This window comes from Balaenoptera ricei, chromosome 9 (genome assembly GCF_028023285.1).
Source record: "Balaenoptera ricei isolate mBalRic1 chromosome 9, mBalRic1.hap2, whole genome shotgun sequence".
Classification (NCBI taxonomy): domain Eukaryota; kingdom Metazoa; phylum Chordata; class Mammalia; order Artiodactyla; family Balaenopteridae; genus Balaenoptera; species Balaenoptera ricei.
Window position 1 is genome coordinate 36,119,606 of NC_082647.1, and position 19,594 is coordinate 36,139,199.

Genomic DNA, 19,594 nt, shown 5'->3' on the forward strand with positions numbered 1-19,594 from the left:
GGAACAAAAGTGTGCAAGTTTTCTAAGTGTCTTTCATTGCTAGATAAGAAGATAAAGCATTATTTACAACTGCTGATCAGATCAATTAATGTGAACCATTATAATTGAAACATATTATCCCACTCCATACTAATCAAAAGTAAAAATTCAGTGGAGTACCTTGTTTCTATTAGCCCAGAACATTATGTCCTACAATCAGAAAAACATTCAAAATTTGCATATGCAATTCTATTCTTCCAAACTACAGTTGCTCTCTATATTTATAAGTGGTATAATTTATGAAACAATTTGAGGTACATAAGAACAACATATAATCAAATCTTGATTATTTAGGGTGGTAGAAGAAATATATCACTAAAATCTACCCCATTTAACTCATCACATACAATCTTCTTGCCTATCAAACAATTTTCCCAGACTGCTTGCTAGTAGCTAAATAATTTAATTTGAGTTTTACCCTTTTCTTATTTCATAAAGGTTCTACAGTATCAGTGAAATGGCCAAAGGGCAGCAACATGAGGGAGTCAAGTCAGAAGTAGCAAAGTCCCTAAATAATCCTCAAAGTATTCTACATCTTAAATAACTTAGAGTTTACTGTTGGTTGTGTTGGCAAAAAATATATATATATTGAAAGGATCTTTTCTCTGGAGTTTCAGCCCAGATCAGAATTTTATTGCCTTTTGCCCAAGGCCACTGCAAGACCTCCAGAGCAAAAAGAAGGTACAGTGTGATCCTTAATATGAGTTATGAAGATCAAAATAGAGCAAAGAGAGGATTTCAGAGATTTAAAAATCAGTAACAATTTTTACTGAAATTTGGAAATATGTCTCCATATTTTAACTTTATATTATAAAATAATTTTCACTCTGTTTTTGAAATAGCCAGGCAATAAGTTATGTATGACTGTGAGTTCCTTGAGGTGGGAAATACGACTGGATCATTCTATTTCCAATGTGTCATATGGAGCCTGGAACATAGCACTCAACAAAAGAAACCAAAAAGGAAGATCCTTTAGTTCTGTTCTTCCACATACACAGATTTCCTCAACTAAGAGAGTGTATTTGAAAACGAAGTGTAAAGAAGTCAGTAAAAAGCAGATGTGGTTAAAGTGTTTATTTTTCAGTCTTCACAACAGCTTATGAGATATCATACCATGTTAAAAAACGGGGGGGGGGGGGGGAGAGGGAAAGAAGTTCAGAGACCATAAATAACTTACCCAAGATAATGTAGCTAATAAGCTGCAGAGCTGTGAGTCAAAATGCTGCCTCGCTAACTCAGTTCTCAGAACTTTTCTGTAGCTGCATTGTCTAACACAGTAGTCACCAGCCACGTGTTGTTGATGAGCACTTGAAATGTGGCAAGTCTGAGCTGAGTTGAGCTATAAGTGCAAAATACACACTAGATTTCAAAGGAAAATATTTTTAAAAAAGAATGTAAAATTATTCACCAATATTTTTTGTATAAACTACATGTTAATAATATTTTTGAAGTATTAGTTAAATGAAATGTACTATTAAAATTAATTTCACTGCTTCTTTTGCTTTTTTAAAAAAATGTGGTTACTTAAAAATGTTAAATGACATATGTGGTTTGCATTACATTTCTATCAGGCACACTGATCAATAGGAAAAGGTAGACAAAGAAGAGAGATTTCCACTGGAGAATGAGATTGAGAGAAGGGAAGAAGTGATCTTTTAAATTTTAATTTGTCATTATATTATCATATACTGTTTGACATTTTTTAACATGAATATATATAAAATACAGCACAGATTCTATAAAAATACTATGATGGCAGTGATAGCCCTACCCATAATCTCAATGAAGTTTTACATTTAGGGTATCAAGCTACATCTAAAGGAATGAAGAGAAACAAACGAGAAATAAAGAAAATTTGGAAAGGCATTCCAGGTGGAGGAAAAGTGTACCCAGCAGCAATGGGACAGCTGAGTAAAATGTAGGAGAGAATAGAAGAAAAAAAGGACATATGGGGCAGCTACATCAGGTCTGTAAGCCATGCAAAGACATTTTATCTTTATTCAAAAGATACTGGAGAGTCGCCAAAGGGAAGGGACATAATCTGAACTGTAATTTATGAAGACAGCTCTCACTTTATAGAATATAGGTAGACTGGGGTGAAGAAAAACGGAGAATGGCAAGGAAGGAAACTAATGTTTAGTGAGTTCCATGCACTTGGCTAAGTGGTTTACCTATATTCTTTAATTTGGCATCATTGTTTATAGCTGAAAAAAACAAACAAGAAATTAAGAAACCTTCCATGACCACACAGTTGGCAATTTATCCTCAGAAACTGTAGGGGATAATAAGGATGGGTTCTGATGTAGATAATTTGGGAAGGGGTGGTAGGAAAGTCTGGAGGCATCATATCTTTATTTTTATCTACAAATTAAGTGATGATATTTTGTTAAGCCTAAAGGACTGAAAATGGATGGGGACTTGAAAATAGTAGAAAAGAATTTGTAGTAGCACAGAAATGAAAGGAATGGAAGGAGCTAACCAAGAGGAAGTAGTAAAGGGAGTGGTAAGAGTGTTGAAGATCTATTAAACAGTAATAAAACTAGATAAAATTTATTGAGTTCTTATTATGTACTTACCACTGGCTGAGCATTTTATAAGCATTTTCTCATTTAATCCCCAAGACATCTAATTAGATGAGTATAATTATTTATCCTTCTATTACATATGCAAATTAGAGATTAAATAATTTGAACTTTCATCACAGAGGCATGAGTCAAACCAACTTCTGTCTTTCCCAAGCTACTTAACCAGGTCTCCAGTAACACCGTAATGTTAAAAATCTGAAATTCCATTCTATTACAAGGGAAGAAAGCCTCTCATTTTAGAAATGAAGCAATACTGAGGCCTAAAGAGCTTGAAGTGACCTATTTAAGATGTCAAAAATAGTTAATGCCAATGTCAGAACTAAAATCTGGGTTTCAAAATTTCAGAGGCAGATAAACAAACTATGGTGTGTGTATATATATATATATATATATATATTATATATACACACACATACATATTGTATTATTTACGGCTAAAAATTATGGGCCATCAATCTATGGAAAAAACACGGAAGAACCTTAAATGCACATTACTGAGTGAAAGAAAGCAATCTGAAAAGGCAACATAGGGAGACTGATTCAAGATGGCGGAGTAGAAGGACGTGCTCTCACTCCCTCTTGCAAGAGCACCGGAATCACAACTAACTGCCGAACAATCATCAACAGGAAGACACTGGAACTCACCAAAAAAGATACCCCACATCCAAAGACAAAGAAGAAGCCACAGTGAGATAGTAGGAGAGGCGCAATCACAATAAAACCAAATCCCATAACTGCTGGGTGGGTGACTCACAAACGGGAGAACACTTATACCACAGAAGTCCATGCACTGGAGTGAAGGTTCTGAGCCCCATGTCAGGCTTCCCAACCTGGGGGTCTGGCAACTGCTAGCAAAATTTGATTGCAGGACTTCGACAGGACTGGGGGAAACAGAGACTCCAGTCTTGGAGGGCACACACAAAGTAGTGTGTGCACTGGCACCCAGGGGAAGGAGCAGTGACCCCATCGGAGACTAAACCAGACCTACCTGCTAGTGTTGGAGGGTCTCCTGCAGAGGCAGGGGGTGGCTGTGTCTCACCGTGAGGACAAGGACATTGGCAGCAGAAGCTCGGGAAGTACTCCTTGGCGTGAGCCTTCCCAGAGTCCACCATTAGCCCCACCAAAGAGCCCGGGTAGGCTCCAGTGCTGGGTCTACTCAAGCCAAAAAACCAACAGGGAGGGAACCCAGCCCCACCCATCAGGAGACAAGTGGATTAAAGTTTTACTGAGCCCTGCCCACCACAGCAACAGCCAGCTCTACCAACCACCAGTCCCTCCCATCAGGAAACTTGCACAAGCCTCTTAGATAACCTCATCCACCAGAGGGCAGACAGAAGAAGCAAGAAGAACTACAATCCTGCAGACTGTGGAACAAAAAACCACATTCACAGAAAGATAGACAAGATGAAAAGGCAGAGGGCTATGTACCAGATGAAGGAACAAGATAAAACCCCAGAAAAACAACTAAATGAAGTGGAGATAGGCAACCTTCCAGAGCAAGAATTCAGAATAATGATAGTGAAGATGATCCAGGACCTTGGAAAAAGAATGGAGGCAAAGATCAAGAAGATTCAAGAAATATTTAACAAAGACCTAGAAGAATTAAAGAACAAACAGAGATGAACAACACAATAAGTGAAATGAAAAATACACTAGAAGGAATCAATAGCAGAATAACTGAGGCAGAAGAACGGATAAGTGACCTGGAAGACAGAATGGTGGAATTCACTGCTGCAGAACAGAATAAAGAAAAAAGAATGAAAAGAAATGAAGACAGCCTAAGAGACCTCTGGGACAACATTAAACACAACAACATTCGCATTATAGGGGTCCCAGAAGGAGAAGAGAGAAAGAAAGGACCAGAGAAAATATTTGAAGAGATTATAGTCGAAAACTTCCCTAACATGGGAAAGGAAATAGCCACCCAAGTCCAGGAAGCGCGGAGACACCCATACAGGATAAACCCAAGGATAAACACACTGAGACACATAGTAATCAAACTGGCAAAAATTAAACACAGAAAAATTACTGAAAGCAGCAAGGGAAAAATGACGAATAACATACAAGTGAACTCCCATAAGGTTAAGAGCTGATTTCTCAGCAGAAACTCTACAAGCCAGAAGGGAGTGGCATGATATACTTAAAGTGATGAAAGGGAAGAACCTACAACCAAGATTACTTTACTTGGCAAGGATCTCATTCAGATTCGATGGAGAAATCAAAAGCTTTACAGATAAGCAAAAGCTAAGAGAATTCAGCACCACCAAACCAGCTCTACAACAAATGCTAAAGGAACTTCTCTAAGTGGGAAACACAAGAGAAGAGAAGGACCTACATAAACAAACCCAAAACAATTAAGAAAACAGTCATAGGAACATACATATCGATAATTACCTTAAACGTGAATGGATTAAATGCTCCAACCAAAAGACACAGGCTTGCTGAATGGATACAAAAACAAGACCCATATATATGCTGTCTACAAGAGACCTACTTCAGACCTAGGGACACATACAGAGATGGAAAAAGATATTCCATGCAAATGGAAATCAAAAGAAAGCTGGAGTAGCAATTCTCATAACAGATAAAATAGACTTTAAAATAAAGAATGTTACAAGAGACAAGGAAGGATACTACATAATGCTCAAGGGATCAATTCAAGAAGATACAACAATTATAAATATATATGCACCCAACATAGGAGCACCTCAATACATAAGGCAACTGCTAACAGCTATAAAAGAGGAAATCGACAGTAACACAATAATAGTGGGGGACTTTAACACCTCACTTATACCAATGGACAGATCATCCAAACAGAAAATTAATAAGAAACACAAGCTTTAAATGACACAATAGACCAGATAGATTTAATTGGTATTTATAGGGCATTCCATCCAAAAACAGCAGATTACATTTTCTTCTCAAGTGCACATGGAACATTCTCAAGGATCGATCATACCTTGGATGACAAATCAAGCCTCAGTTAATTTAAGAAAACTGAAATCATATCAAGCATCTTTTCTGACCACAATGCTATGAGATTAGAAATGAATTACGGGGGAAAAAATGTAAAAAACACAAACACATGGAGGCTAAACAATACGTTACTAAATAACCAAGAGATCAATCACTGAAGAAATCAAAGAGGAAATCAAAAAATACCTAGAGACAAATGACAATGAACACACGACGACCCAAAACCTATGGGATGCAGAAAAGCAGTTCTAAAAGGGAAGTTTATAGCAATACAAGCCTACCTCAACAAACAAGACAAATTGCAAATAAACAATCGAACCTTACACCTAAAGGAACTAGAGAAGGAAGAACAAACAAAACCCAAAGTTAGCAGAAGGAAAGAAGTCATAAGGATCAGAGCAGAAATAAATGAAATAGAAACAAAGAAAACAACAGCAAAGATCAATAAAACTAAAAGCTGGTTCTTTGAGAAGATAAACAAAACTGATAAACCATTAGCCAGACGCATCAAGAAAAACAGGAAGAGGACTCAAATCAATAAAATTAGAAATGAAAAAGGAGAAGTCACAACAGATACCGCAGAAATACAAAGCATCCTAAGAGACTACTACAAGCAACTCTATGCCAATAAAATGGACAACCTGGAAGAAATGGACAAATTCTTAGAAAGGTATAACCTTCCAAGACTGAACCAGGAAGAAATAGAAAATATGAACAGACCAATCACAAGTAATGAAATTGAAACTGTGATTAAAAATCTTCCAACAAACAAAAGTCCAGGACCCAAAGGCTTCACAGGTGAATTCTATCAAACAGACAAGCTAACACCCATCCTTCTCAAGCTCTTCCAAAAAATTGCAGAGGAAGGAACACCCACAAACTCATTCTATGAAGTCACGATCACCCTGATACCAAAACCAGACAAAGATACTACAAAAAAAGCAAATTACAGACCAATATCACTGATGAATATAGATGCAAAAATCCTCAACAAAATACTAGCAAAGAGAATCCAACAACACATTAAAAGGATCAAACACCATGATCAAGTGGGATTTATCCCAGGGTTGCAAGGATTCTTCAATATATGCAAATCAATCAATGTGATACACCATATTAACAAATTGAAGAATGAAAACCATATGATCATCTCAATAGATGCAGAAAAAGCTTTTGACAAAATTCAATGACCATTTATGATTAAAAACTCTCCAGAAAATGGGAATAGAGGAAACCTACCTCAACATAATATGACAAACCCACAGCAAACATCATTCTCAATGGTGAAAAACTGAAAGCATTTCCTCTAAGATCTGGAACAAGACAAGGATGTCCACTCTTGCCACTATTATTCAACATAGTTTTGGAAGTCCTCACCACGACAATCACAGAAGAAAAAGAAATAAAAGGAATACAAATTGGAAAAGAAGAAGTAAAACTGTCACTGTTTGCAGATGACATGATACTATACATAGAGAATCCTAAAGATGCCACCAGAAAACTACTAGAGTTAATCAATGAATTTGGTAAAGTTGCAGGATACAAAATTAATGCACAGAAATCTCTTTCATTCCTATACACTAATGATGAAAACTCTGATAGAGAAATTAAGGAAACACTCCCATTTACCATTGCAACAAAAAGAATAAAATACCTAGGAATAAACCTACCTAGGGAGACAAAAGACCTGTATGCAGAAAACTATAAGACACTGATGAAAGAAATTAAAGATGATACCAACAGATGGAGAGATACACCATGTTCTTGGATTGGAAGTATCAATATTGTGAAAATGACTATACTACCCAAAACAATCTACAGATTCAATGCAATCCCTATCAAATTACCAATGGCATTTTTTACAGAACTAGACCAAAAAAACTTAAAATTTGTATAGAGACACAAAAGACCCCGAATAGCCAAAGCAGTCTTGAGGGGAAAAAATGGAGTTAGAGGAATCAGACTCCCTGACTTCAGACTATACTACAAAGCTACAGTAATCAAAACAATATGGTACTGGCACAAAAACAGAAATATAGATCAATGGAACAAGATAGAAAGCCCAGAGATAAACCCACGCACCTATGGTCAACTAATCTATGACAAAGGAGGCAAGGATATACAATGGAGAAAAGACAGTCTCTTCAATAAGTGGTACTGGGAAAACTGGACAGCTACATGTAGAAGAATGAAATTAGAACACTCCCTAACACCATACACAAAAATAAACTCAAAATGGATTAGAGACCTAAATGTAAGACCAGACCCTATAAAACTCTTAGAGGAAAACATAGGAAGAACATTCTTTGACATAAATCACAGCAAGATCTTTTTTGATCCACCTCCTAGAGTAATGGAAATAAAAACAAAAATAAACAAATGGGACCTAATGAAACTTCAAAGCTTTTTCAAAGCAAAGGAAACTACAATCAAGACCAAAAGACAACCCTCAGAACAGGAGAAAATATTCGCAAACGAATCAACAGACAAAGGATTACTCTCCAAAATATATAAACAGCTCATACAGCTCAATATTAAAAAAACAAACAACCCAATTCAAAAATGGGCAGAAGACCTAAATAGACATTTCTACAAAGAAGACATACACATGGCCAAGAAGCACATGAAAAGCTGCTCGACATCACTAATTATTAGAGAAATGCAAATCAAAACTACAATGAGGTATCACCTCACACCAGTTAGAATGGGCATCATCAGAAAATCTACAAACAACAAATGCTGGAGAGGGTGTGGAGAAAAGGGAACCCTCTTGCACTGTTGGTGGGAAAGTAAATTGATACAGCCACGATGGAGAACAGTATGGAGGTTCCTTAAAAAACTAAAAATAGAATTACCATATGACCCAGCAATCCCACTCCTGGGCATATACCCAGAGAAAACCATAATTCAAAAAGACACATGCACCCCAATGTTCACTGCAGCACTATTTACAATAGCCAGGTCATGGAAGCAACCTAAATGCCCATCGACAGACGAATGGATAAAGAAGATGTGGTACATAATACAATGGAATATTACTCAGCCATAAAAAGGACCGAAATTGGGTCATTTGTAGAGACGTGGATGAATCTAGAGACTGTTATACAGAGTGAAGTTAAGTCAGAAAGAGAAAAACAAGTATCGTATATTAATGCATATATGTGGAACCTAGAAAATGGTACAGATGAACCTGTTTGCAGGGTAGAGATTGAGACACAGATGTAGAGAACAAACGTACGGACCCCAAGGGGGGAAAGTGGCAGGGGGTGGGGGTGGTTGTGGGATGAATTGGGCGATTTGGATTGACATGTATACACTGATGTGTATAAAATGGATAACTAATAAGAACCTGCTGTATAAAAAAATAAATAAAATAAAATTCAAAAATTCAAAAAAGGAAAAAGGAAAAGGCTACATACTCTATGATTCCAACTATGTGACATTCTGGAAAAGACAAAACTATGGAGACAATAAAAAGATCCGTGGTTGCCAAGGGTTCGGGGGGAAGTAAGCAGGAGGAACACAGGCGATTATTAGGGCAATGAAACAACTCTGTATGATACCATAACGACAGACAGATGTCATTATATACTTACTCAAACCCATAACCTACAATACCAAAAGAGAAGCCTAATGTTAGCTATGGACTTTGGATGATTATGATGTGTCAACGTAGGTTCATCAAGTCTAACAAATGTTACAATTTGTTCTAACTCTGGTGGAGAATGTCAATAATGGGGAGACTATGAATGCTTGGGAACAGCGAGTATACAGGAAATCTCCGTACCGTCCTCTCAATTTAGCACTGAACCTAAAACTGCGCTAATACTTAAAGTCTTAATTAAAAAAAAAAAAAAAGATTAAGGGACAATAAAAGGTGACAAATACAATAAGACAAAAAGTTTTTTTTTTTATTTCAAGCACAATGTTTAGGTGTGAGTATGAAATAAACTGGCTCTTTTAAAAAATTATCTGCATGGTTGTAATAGACCTGAAACAGGTAACGGCATTGATGAATCCATGTCTTATAACCCTGTAGGATGCACACGTTAGGGCAGTGTCTTGCACGAAGAAGGAACTAAATAAATATTTCTTAAAGGAAAATAAATAGAAAAGTGGATGAAAGGAAAGAAAGGGGAAAAAGGAAGGAGGAGAGGAAGACATAGAGAAAGAAAGATAAGACAGAGAACAGTTTTCAGGGAAGATGTTTCATTTCCTAAAAAGTTTGTGACCAAATTCTTTGAAATTCATTGACTCAGAATTGACAAGGCACTAGAATCCAAATTTTTTACTGCTTTAGGGTACTATCAAGTACGGTTTCAGATTTATAACAAGTTAATTGCCCTACTTCCATACTCTCGCTACTTAGGGAATTTTCAGCCATTGCTTAACTACAGAATGTTCATGCTGGATAAAGTAGATGGGTCACTTTTTATTCCAATAAAACTTAATATGGTTGTAACCTTTTTAGTGACTCTATTATCTATACTATATTATCAGGTCTATGGTTCCAGAAATGCCTTTAATGAAAATAAATCCGTAGATTGTATACATTCTGCAGAAAACAACTATAATTATTTTATGAACAAGGTAAGGTATAACTAAATAAAAATACATCAGTAAAATTATCAGTTCAAAGTAACTATGTTTCTTTACAAATTCCTTCAATTAGGTTATCTATTAATTATGAAGGACACCTCTTAGAAATGGTCAGTATTTGGAAAAAGCATCTTAAGTAGGAAGGTCAAATCATTATATCAACACAAAGGAAAAAGTGACTTATAAAAACAAATTGAAGGAAAAATCCAAGGTGCATAATCTTTAAGTTATGTAATTTAAGTGAAGTCAGAAGAAATGTGGGCTAAAACATAACATTGCTTCATAGTTCTTGGTCACATGACATCAGCTCTGATGTCATGTCAATTCCTATTTTGTACTAGCAAGTAGCAATGATATGTCTATCAATATTGGTATTAGCTAAATTGTTCCACACCTGGATTTTACAGAAGTTGTAGGAACTGTGAGATCTCTAAATGTCACTTTTGCAAAAGAATAGATCTAGGTTTAATAAATAGTGTCTTTGTTTTACAGTGTTTCCTGTATTCCTATTCACCATATGGGAAATCGTCAGACATCTCACTACAGTGTGTTCTCCAATCATACTCAGTATAGTGGACATAATAGGGGGTTCAGAATAACTTTGGATAAATTGCTCAAGAAGTCAAATATTACACCTGTGTCAGGATCAAAACTCAGAGACATACAGAAGCGGATTTAAGAAAACTTTAAAACTTTAAACTTTACAGGTTGATCAGGATTCTACAGGTAGCACCCTATCAGAAAGCTCTCCCTCAATGACCTGTTTGCTAGTTCACACTTCTACTAGTTAATCAGTTAATTTAGCATTAGTGAATATCACTTGAAGGTATTACTCCCAAAGCTATTTGGCGATGCCTACTTTTAAGTCAGTGGAACTAAGATTAATTGAGGGCTGATTTTGCGTGTATGGAACTAACTAGAGGATAAAATTCATAGTCTAAAGTAAAAGAAAATTTATTATAATTTTCAGCTTATTAGTTATAAGGCAGAATATGATTTAAGTGACATAATCTTCTATACTGCCTTATTTATGACAATATTTGTTTGATTAAAAAAGTTTTATAAGAATAGATTATAATGTGACAAATTTCTCTTTTACCCCATATTAGGCAACAGCTGTGTTGAATGTACAATCTGTTTTACCAATTCCTATAATCTTCTGTGGTATTTTGAGTTGGTGTATTTCTAAGTGTCATTTTCATCCATACTTATACAACTTTCTTGAAGCTTTAGAACAAGATTTTATATTCATTACATTAATTTTCATCTTGCTATTCTCAGACCACCGTGCCAAAATCCTTGTTGGATCTCAATTCGGACATTCAACACAGTAGCTACACTTCCTTAGTTCACGTATTTTGCTCACTGTGATAACCTTACCAGGTAAGGCCAAGCAAAGAGCTCTGTGATTCATTACTGTGTTAGTGAATCAATGTGCTCTACACACACTTCTGTTAGCTGCTCCATTTCTAAAGTTTCCACAAAATTGAGAGGGCACTGAATCTTATTAAGTATTAAGGTAATATATATGGTATTGATCAGCATTATCTATTCATTCATTTACATATACATCTATTTATTTTATGTTATTTTCAGATCATTTCAAAATTAGAAGGATTACATAATATTTTAAAAGTAGAACTGACCCTAAATATTAAGTGATGCTGTGATGGCTAATTTTGTGTCAACTTTGCTAGGCCATGGTACTCAGATATTTGGTCACACACCAGTCTAGATGTCAATGGGGAAGTAATTTTTAGATGGGATTAACATGTGAGTAAAGCAGATTACCCTCCATAATGGGAGTGGGCCTCATTCACTCTACTGAAAGCCTTAAGAGAGAAAAAAAAAAGAGAGATCTCCCAAGGAAGAGAGAATTCTGACTCCAAACTGCCTTTGGACTTGAACTACAACATCAACTCTTCTGAGGATCTCCAGCCTGCAAGCCTGTCCTGCAGATTTCAGACTTGCCAGCCCCCAATTCCTTAAAATCAGTCTCTCTCCGTCCGTCTCTCTCTCTCTCTCTCTCTCTCTCTCTCTCTCTCTCTCTCTCTCTCTCCATACAAATACGACACACATTCTATAGGTTCTGTTTCTCTGGAGAACTCTTGACTATTATAGGGACCTTCAGCATTATTCCCAAGCCAAGGTTGGGATGCTCTAGAGGGGGCTTTTGTAACAGAGAGAAGATAGTCTGGATTATTTCTATGATCATTTTCATATTCAGTGTTCCTTCATGACTGCTAGTGACCTGTTCTTTCTAATCAGTACAGCCTTTGGGTGTCACACAGCTCACTGCTTAGATGGACCTATAGCTGAAACATAGGCAGCTGACAAATGAAATAAAAAATACTGATCAAAAATTATAATGACCTTTATTACAGTTATACTATGCTGTAATCTATACACCATTCTTTCACATATCTATTACCTTTGAATTTCCCAACAATCCATGCCACATATAGCTTATATTTTTATTATAATTTCAAACAAAGAAACGACTGTCAAAAAGATACACTCTTACTTAGGGAAAGAATGAGGACTAGACTCTGGAAGTCTTTTTAAATACTTTAGCATTACCTCTTGTTTAATATAAGAAATGAATCCACGGAAACTGGACTGCTGTGGATTGAACTGTGTCCTCTCAAAATTCATATGCTGAAGCCCTAATCCCCAATGTGATGGTTTTTGGAAATGGGGCCTTTGAAAGGTAATTAGGTTTAGATAAGGCCATGAAGGTGAGGCTCTAATGATGGGACTAGCACCCCTATAAGAAGATCCACCTCTCTCTCTACCACGTGAGGACACAGTGAGAAGACAAGCCAGGAAGAAAGCTCCCACCAGAACTCAACCATGCTAGCACCCTGATCTCGGACTTCTGCCTTCCAGACCTCTAAGAAATAAATTTCTGTTGTTTAAGCCACATAGTCTATGGCAGCCAGTGCTAACACATAGACTTGCAAATTCTGAGTGTTATTGAATACTACAACCCATTCAAACATTATATATTAAGGAGATTTTTTAAAAAAAACAAGTAAAATTATACTAATCAATGATAAAGATCACATAAATAAGTGGAACTCAGACTCTAGGTTCATCAGAATCCCTCGCAGAGATTCCTAAAGTATAATACTGCTGACCCCACACCCGTAGCGTGTGATTCAACAAGTCCGTGTTCTGGCCCAAAATTCTGCATTTCTAACAACAGTTCCCAGGTGATAGTGATGCTGAACCATATTTTGTAAATGACTGATACAGGCTGACAAAAGGTGTAACTCACAGTCTATTAAGAGTACTAAGAGTGCATTTTAAACACACACATATACACAGAACACCAAACTGGATTTCTAAGCGTTTAACCCTGGGTATCTTGAGTGGGGCATGTTTTCAAAAGGAAGTTTTAAAAATTTCTCCAGTTTATTTTAATAATCACCAGGTTTGGGGAATTAATAGTCTAAGATTATCATATTAGAAAAGAAGTACGTTTCATTCCTTTAATTATCTACAGTAAGAAAACTAGGTTAAGAAGATAATATTTAGTAAAAAAATTCTTTCAAAATTTTCTGAATATAAAATATAAAGTTAAAATACCAAGTTTTTATTTATAAAGTACACTGTCAGAAAATAGTTTGTTATTTTGAATATATTTGATATGTATCATTAAAATCCTGTGGACATTACTCATTTACTTAAGCCCTTTCATCCTGGGCAGGATAAATGGAAACTAGTCTAAACCTAACCAGAGGGAAATCAACAGTTACAGCAACAACACTCTCAAAGAAAGCACAAAATAATTTAAAAATGATCATCGGACACAGAAAAACAACTCCAGCAGTTAGCTTTAACAACAGTAAGCTTCAGTAATATTTGTTCAATGAAATTAATGAATGAAAGAATTATTGTTTAAAATATCAATAATGAGTTTTATCTAATAAATAATATATATAACTTATAAATATATAAATGACAAATTGATATATTTTATATAAATATTATATAGATAAAAATCTATCATAAGCAGCAATGAAAAGATGCTTGAGAATACTATGTCTACTGAATGAACTACAAGTAAAATGAAGCTTGAGTATGGGTCAGAATTGTAATCAACAGAATGTATAGATATATAAGATAAATGTGAAGCAAGATGATCAATAAAGTAAATCTGAGCTCAATTCCCAACTGCCATTTTCTATGTGTGAACTAAGGCAAGTCACTTGATTTCTCTTGGTCTCTCTTTCTTCAGCTACAGAATGTCCCTCAAGATAGTTCTTGCTTGAAGCGGAAATGTTACACCCAAGATTTCATGCACTTCTGCTTTTCCTTAGAATACTTATCTGCTCCTCTCCCTCTGTGAAAAGTGAGTATCTAGAGCTCTACCGCACAGTTTTATTTCTTAGAATGCCTAAGGACAGACTCATAAACCAACCACCAACCCAGTTTAGTAGAGTTTGGTTAATATATTTGCTATGGATCTTTCTTAAGTCCCAAGAAAATAAGTTATGAAATTAATATTTAAGAATTAGTATATATTAAACCAAATGTATAGACTGTTTGGACAGATAAAGAAATTTTGTGAAAGGGTAACAATTTCAATATAATCTCTTATTTTTTATTATACCCTTGATCTGCACTCATAATAGTATTATAAATGTATTCCATCTAATCCCAAAGATTTAATGAAAGGCAAAATTACTTGTAGTCTAGCTACAAACAAATGTTTATGTCTCAAAAGTATATTTTGTATACAGTTAAATTTAGGGTATTAGGAAAATGGAAAATCACCGAATTTGCTATATATCAGCACATCAATTATTTGGGCTTTAATTCAAAAAAAAAAAGAAGAATAAAAAAGAGGAGAAAATGTGTCATATAAATCTTTCAGTATCCACACAATAAGGCTGAATACGCACTGTTGTTGGGTTTTTTTCCATGTAGTATGGAGAATTTAGTAGTATTCTCTCTCTTTAATTCAATATGCGTAAGCAGAGTAGGTTTTCCTTATATACAAAGGAAAACGTAAAATTAAAAAGATAAAACAAAAGGAAAAAAAATCAATGAAATAGCACAATGTTAAGAAGAAGTAACGTTTAAGAGGAAATCAAAGGAAGGGAGAGCAGCTAAGAAGACCAAAAGAAAGATAAAGGGCAAAGGATTTAAAAATTAAACAGAAGAGAAAAGATTAAAGAAGGAAAGGCAAAAAGCAATGCAGCAGGATTTAAGAAGCCAGTAAAAAGAAAAGACATGCAGTAATGACAAAGGGATAGCAAGTGCCAAAGAAAAGATACTTGAAGTAATGAAAAGAAGGGAGAAAAAAAGAAAGTAAAATAAAAGCAGTTGTAAATTAATTTTAAACACAGTATAGGACAGATACAATGCTAACGGGCTTTCAATTTTTTTGTTGTCATCTTCTTGGCTCTGTTATTGATAAAAAGAAAAAAATAAGTCTTTAGGCACAGGAGATTTAGAACAGTATTTCCAATGTACAGGGATGCAGCATGGGTTAGTAAAAAGTGTGCTGCCACTAGCAGGCTCTGTGGTGTTGCATAAGGAACTTACCTTCTCTGCCCCACACTACATCTCACAATTTTCTAATTTACATATTGAAGCCACTCTCACCTTATTTCTGATGTCCTTAGCTGACTAAATGTTGTGACTTTACATACACTCCATCACTGACTCTGATTCTGAAATCACTAACTTATCTTACAGTGAAATAAAATGTATCATAAATGACAAACTGAATTACAAATAGACTCACTTTTAAATAATCAATCGTTCCCAGCAACAGTAGTGCCACTGAGAGTTTCAAAAATCTGAGGGGGTATTTTAAGTTTTCATAATAATTGATGGGAACAGCTAGTATTTAATAGGTAAGGGTGAGGGAGACTAGATATGTTCCAGTTTCCTGCAGGACATTCTTTTAGGTAAAAACATGTTTATAATTATTTAGGCCTCTTTAAGATTAGGGACCATAGGCGCTCAATGAATGTTTACTGAATGAGTAAACGAAGTATAAAGCAAATAAAACACCATCATTCCAATGCAGTCCATAGTTCTCTTCTTATGTATGTTTATGTCTATTAAGGGGTAGAGAATATTTTCAGTATGTGGAAAATAAAGTATGCTGATGTGATTACTTTAAATGTATACAGCACCTTCTTCTAATTAGAATCTCTCTTCTGGCAATGTTAGGGTCAATGCAACATCAAATAGTAACGTAGCAGTAACTACTGAAATCATAAAACCTTTATAATGAATTTTTACTTGTGTAAACAATGACAAGTGAAATACAAATTACTATTTACTGTCATGTACATTGCTCTATAAAACAATCTAGATTATTTCCAAAATACAAAAACAGGTTAATCTATAGCCACTTTGGAAGACAGTTTGGTAGTTTATTACAAAGCTAAATATAGTTTTACCACAAAACCCAGAAATTATGCTCTAGATTTCACCAAATGAGCTGAAAACTATATCCACACAAAAACCTGCATATGAATGTTTATAGCAGCTTTACTTATAATTGCCAAAACTAGGAAGCAACCAATATGTCCTTCAATAGGTCAATGAATAAACAAACTGTGGTAAATCCATGTAAGAGAAGGTTATTCAACAATAAAAAGAAATGAGCTACCATATCAAACCATGAAAAGACATGGAGAAACCTTAAATGTAGATTCCTAAGTCAAAGAAGGCAGTCTGAAAATGCTACATATTGCATGGTTTCAACTACATGACGCTCTGGAAAAGGTAAAACTATAGACAGTAAAAAGATAAGTTCTTGCCAGAGGTCTGAAGGGGAAGGAGGGGGAGAGCAATGAATAGGTGGAACATGGGATTTCTTAGGGCAGTGATATTATTATTTATGATACTGTAATGGTGGATACATGACATAATGTATTTGTCAAAACCCATAGACCTGTACAACACAAAAAACGAGCCCTAATGTAAACTCTTCAATTTAGTTAATAATAATGTATCAAGTTTGGTTCATCAATTGTATCAAATGAACCACACTAATGTAAGATGTTAAAAATAAGGGAAATTACTTTGAGGATGGGGGTTAATACAGGAACTCTCTGTACCTATTGCTCATTTTTTCTGTAAATCTAAGAATTCTCTAAAGAATAAAGTCTATTAAAAAAAGAAGTTAATAAATCAGGCTATATGTTCACAAAACTTCAATGGAAATTTGAGTGGACTGACACCACACGCCCTCTAAGAATTTGAGCTTAACTGTTCAGCTGCATATGTGCCTCTAGTTAAAGCTCAGTTTTTAATCCCCATCCTCACCCCAAATCACACTCTAGGGCACCGGTGAAGTTAAATACTTTTAGGCATGGGTGAAGTTAAACACTTTTATTGGGCCACAAGGCATGGTTTCTCTCAGGATTTTAAAATTATTTAAGAGTATTTCTTTCCTCTCCTTCCATGTGTAACCAGATTCCTCACATATCTTTGTCGAACATGAAATGAGACCTTCCGGTTCAAAACAGAATGGACCACCTCCCTTCTCCCTCCATAATAAACCATACAAACATGACAGCTAAAGGCTGTTCAATAAAGGAATAAACCTACAAGGATAGAAAGTTCAAGAGAGAAGGCAATAGCAACAAAATTCTGGAAGCTGGCAAGCTAACACATGAGTTATAGTTGATTAAACAAACCTCAAAAAACTGAATCCTGGGCTAACACTGGGGACAAACCAAGAAGCTACTTGATCCATAGCAGAAGCCCCAAACTTGGTAGCATGAGGGGCCCCTGGAATAAGACTGAAGACATTTAAGAAGGAATTAGACTCTCCTGCTTCCCCTCCCCTATTCCACAGAGCCAGGCAACAACCCCTCCTCATTCCCAGGCAGAAACTCAGTTTACTATCTAACAACAATTTTTCTTTTTACATTGATTGATTTGCTTGTTTTCTTATATTTTCTAATATCAAATGCATTGCTTTTACAAATTTTTTGGAAGAAGGATAGGAATGGAGGGGGGAAGAGGAGGAGAGGAAGGCAAGGAGGAAGAGATAGAAGGGAGGGAGGAGGGAAATCAATAAGATATAAAAATATTAAAAATTGGGATCAGACATAACTTTGGTGCATTAAATGATGAGGAGAGAAATAGTAGTAGGAGATGGCACTGAACATTTAGAAACAGCATACTAACAATGCCCTTGTGTTCTCAGGGACCTAAAAGGAATAGGGGGTGTATCAAATGAGCACATAGGCCTTCTTTTTCCTTCCTGTTATATCTTAACTGACCTAAAGCAAAACTTCCTCAATAAATATGCATCTATAAACATACATTTATCTGCGTGAATTTCTCTACAAAGACTCAAGAAAAGAACAAGCAATCAATTATGTTGAGCTACAAGTGAAATAAGGAAAAAGAATATCTTCAATCATTTAGTGAGCTTTAAAGAATTAAAGGATAAAGAGTAATACAGTCAAAAACAATCACTTTTTCTTCAAGAAGAAAATTACCTACTTTTTTGGCTCACAAAAGTCCTCTAAATAATGATCAAAGTATAAACTAAATTTTATGATTTTCTTCATTTTTATAGATAACAACGTCATGTAGAATAAGACGATACTGGTTATTTAGGATAATAAGAAAAATATTCTCAGGTTATCACTGACCTAGTTAGAGAAAGAAAACACTGTACACAAGCCTTTCTCCAACGCTACTGAATACGTTTCCCTCAAAAAAGAGGTGGGAGAGATTATACCTTCATGGGATTTATTTCCACATATAATATAAAAGGGTTACTGTTTAAATCTATGCATCACTGAGATGTATCTTCCATTTTTATGAAGAATCAGCTCAATAAACATACTTTAATTTAGAGAATAATAATAAAAGGCAATTGCCTTACTCTGTAACAGGATAAAAAGTATTTCATTATCATAATTTTGAGATATAACTTTTTATACAAATGATAAAATATTTTTAAAAGTAAATGTTATATATGACAGAAAAGCAGTTTCAATGGCTGCACACACAATTTTGGTGTATGGTAATCAAGTGAATCAATCATAAGACAAAGTTGTCATGAAATAGAGTTAATTAGGTATAGGCTTGAGGTATGGCAGATGGAAGGTGTAACATATGAAAGGAAGTTAAGCACACTTTTTGAATTCTGATTTTCTGGGTGGTTCCCCTTGTCATATAATGAACTATTACATTTCATTTCTGAATAACTGAGGAGATTAAAGCATTCAACTGTAGCTCATGAATTACTCTGAAAGCTATTCAGAATTTAAATGTAATAGCTGGTCTCTCATTTTTCATTGTCTAGTAAATGAGTTTATGAATAAACAAATGAATTCATATATTCCAAACAGCAGACCAGTCATGCACCCCCAATTCATTCATTCATTCATTCAATAGAT

The 19,594-nt window shown here is 35.2% G+C and overlaps 1 protein-coding gene across 10 annotated transcripts in view; it reads right to left on the reverse strand.

The window, feature by feature from the left end:
• The window catches only part of FOXP2 (forkhead box P2), a 531,282-nt gene that overhangs the window by 423,229 nt on the left and 88,459 nt on the right, over positions 1-19,594 (reverse strand). Inside the window, exon 1 of one of the 10 annotated variants that reach the window (XM_059933567.1) lies at positions 1,217-1,271. The exons of the other annotated variants lie outside the window; for them this stretch is intronic. The gene's annotated coding sequence lies outside the window, so the exon portion shown is untranslated. Of the gene's footprint in view, positions 1-1,216; positions 1,272-19,594 lie in introns of those variants that run through there. 10 annotated transcript variants of the gene reach the window in all.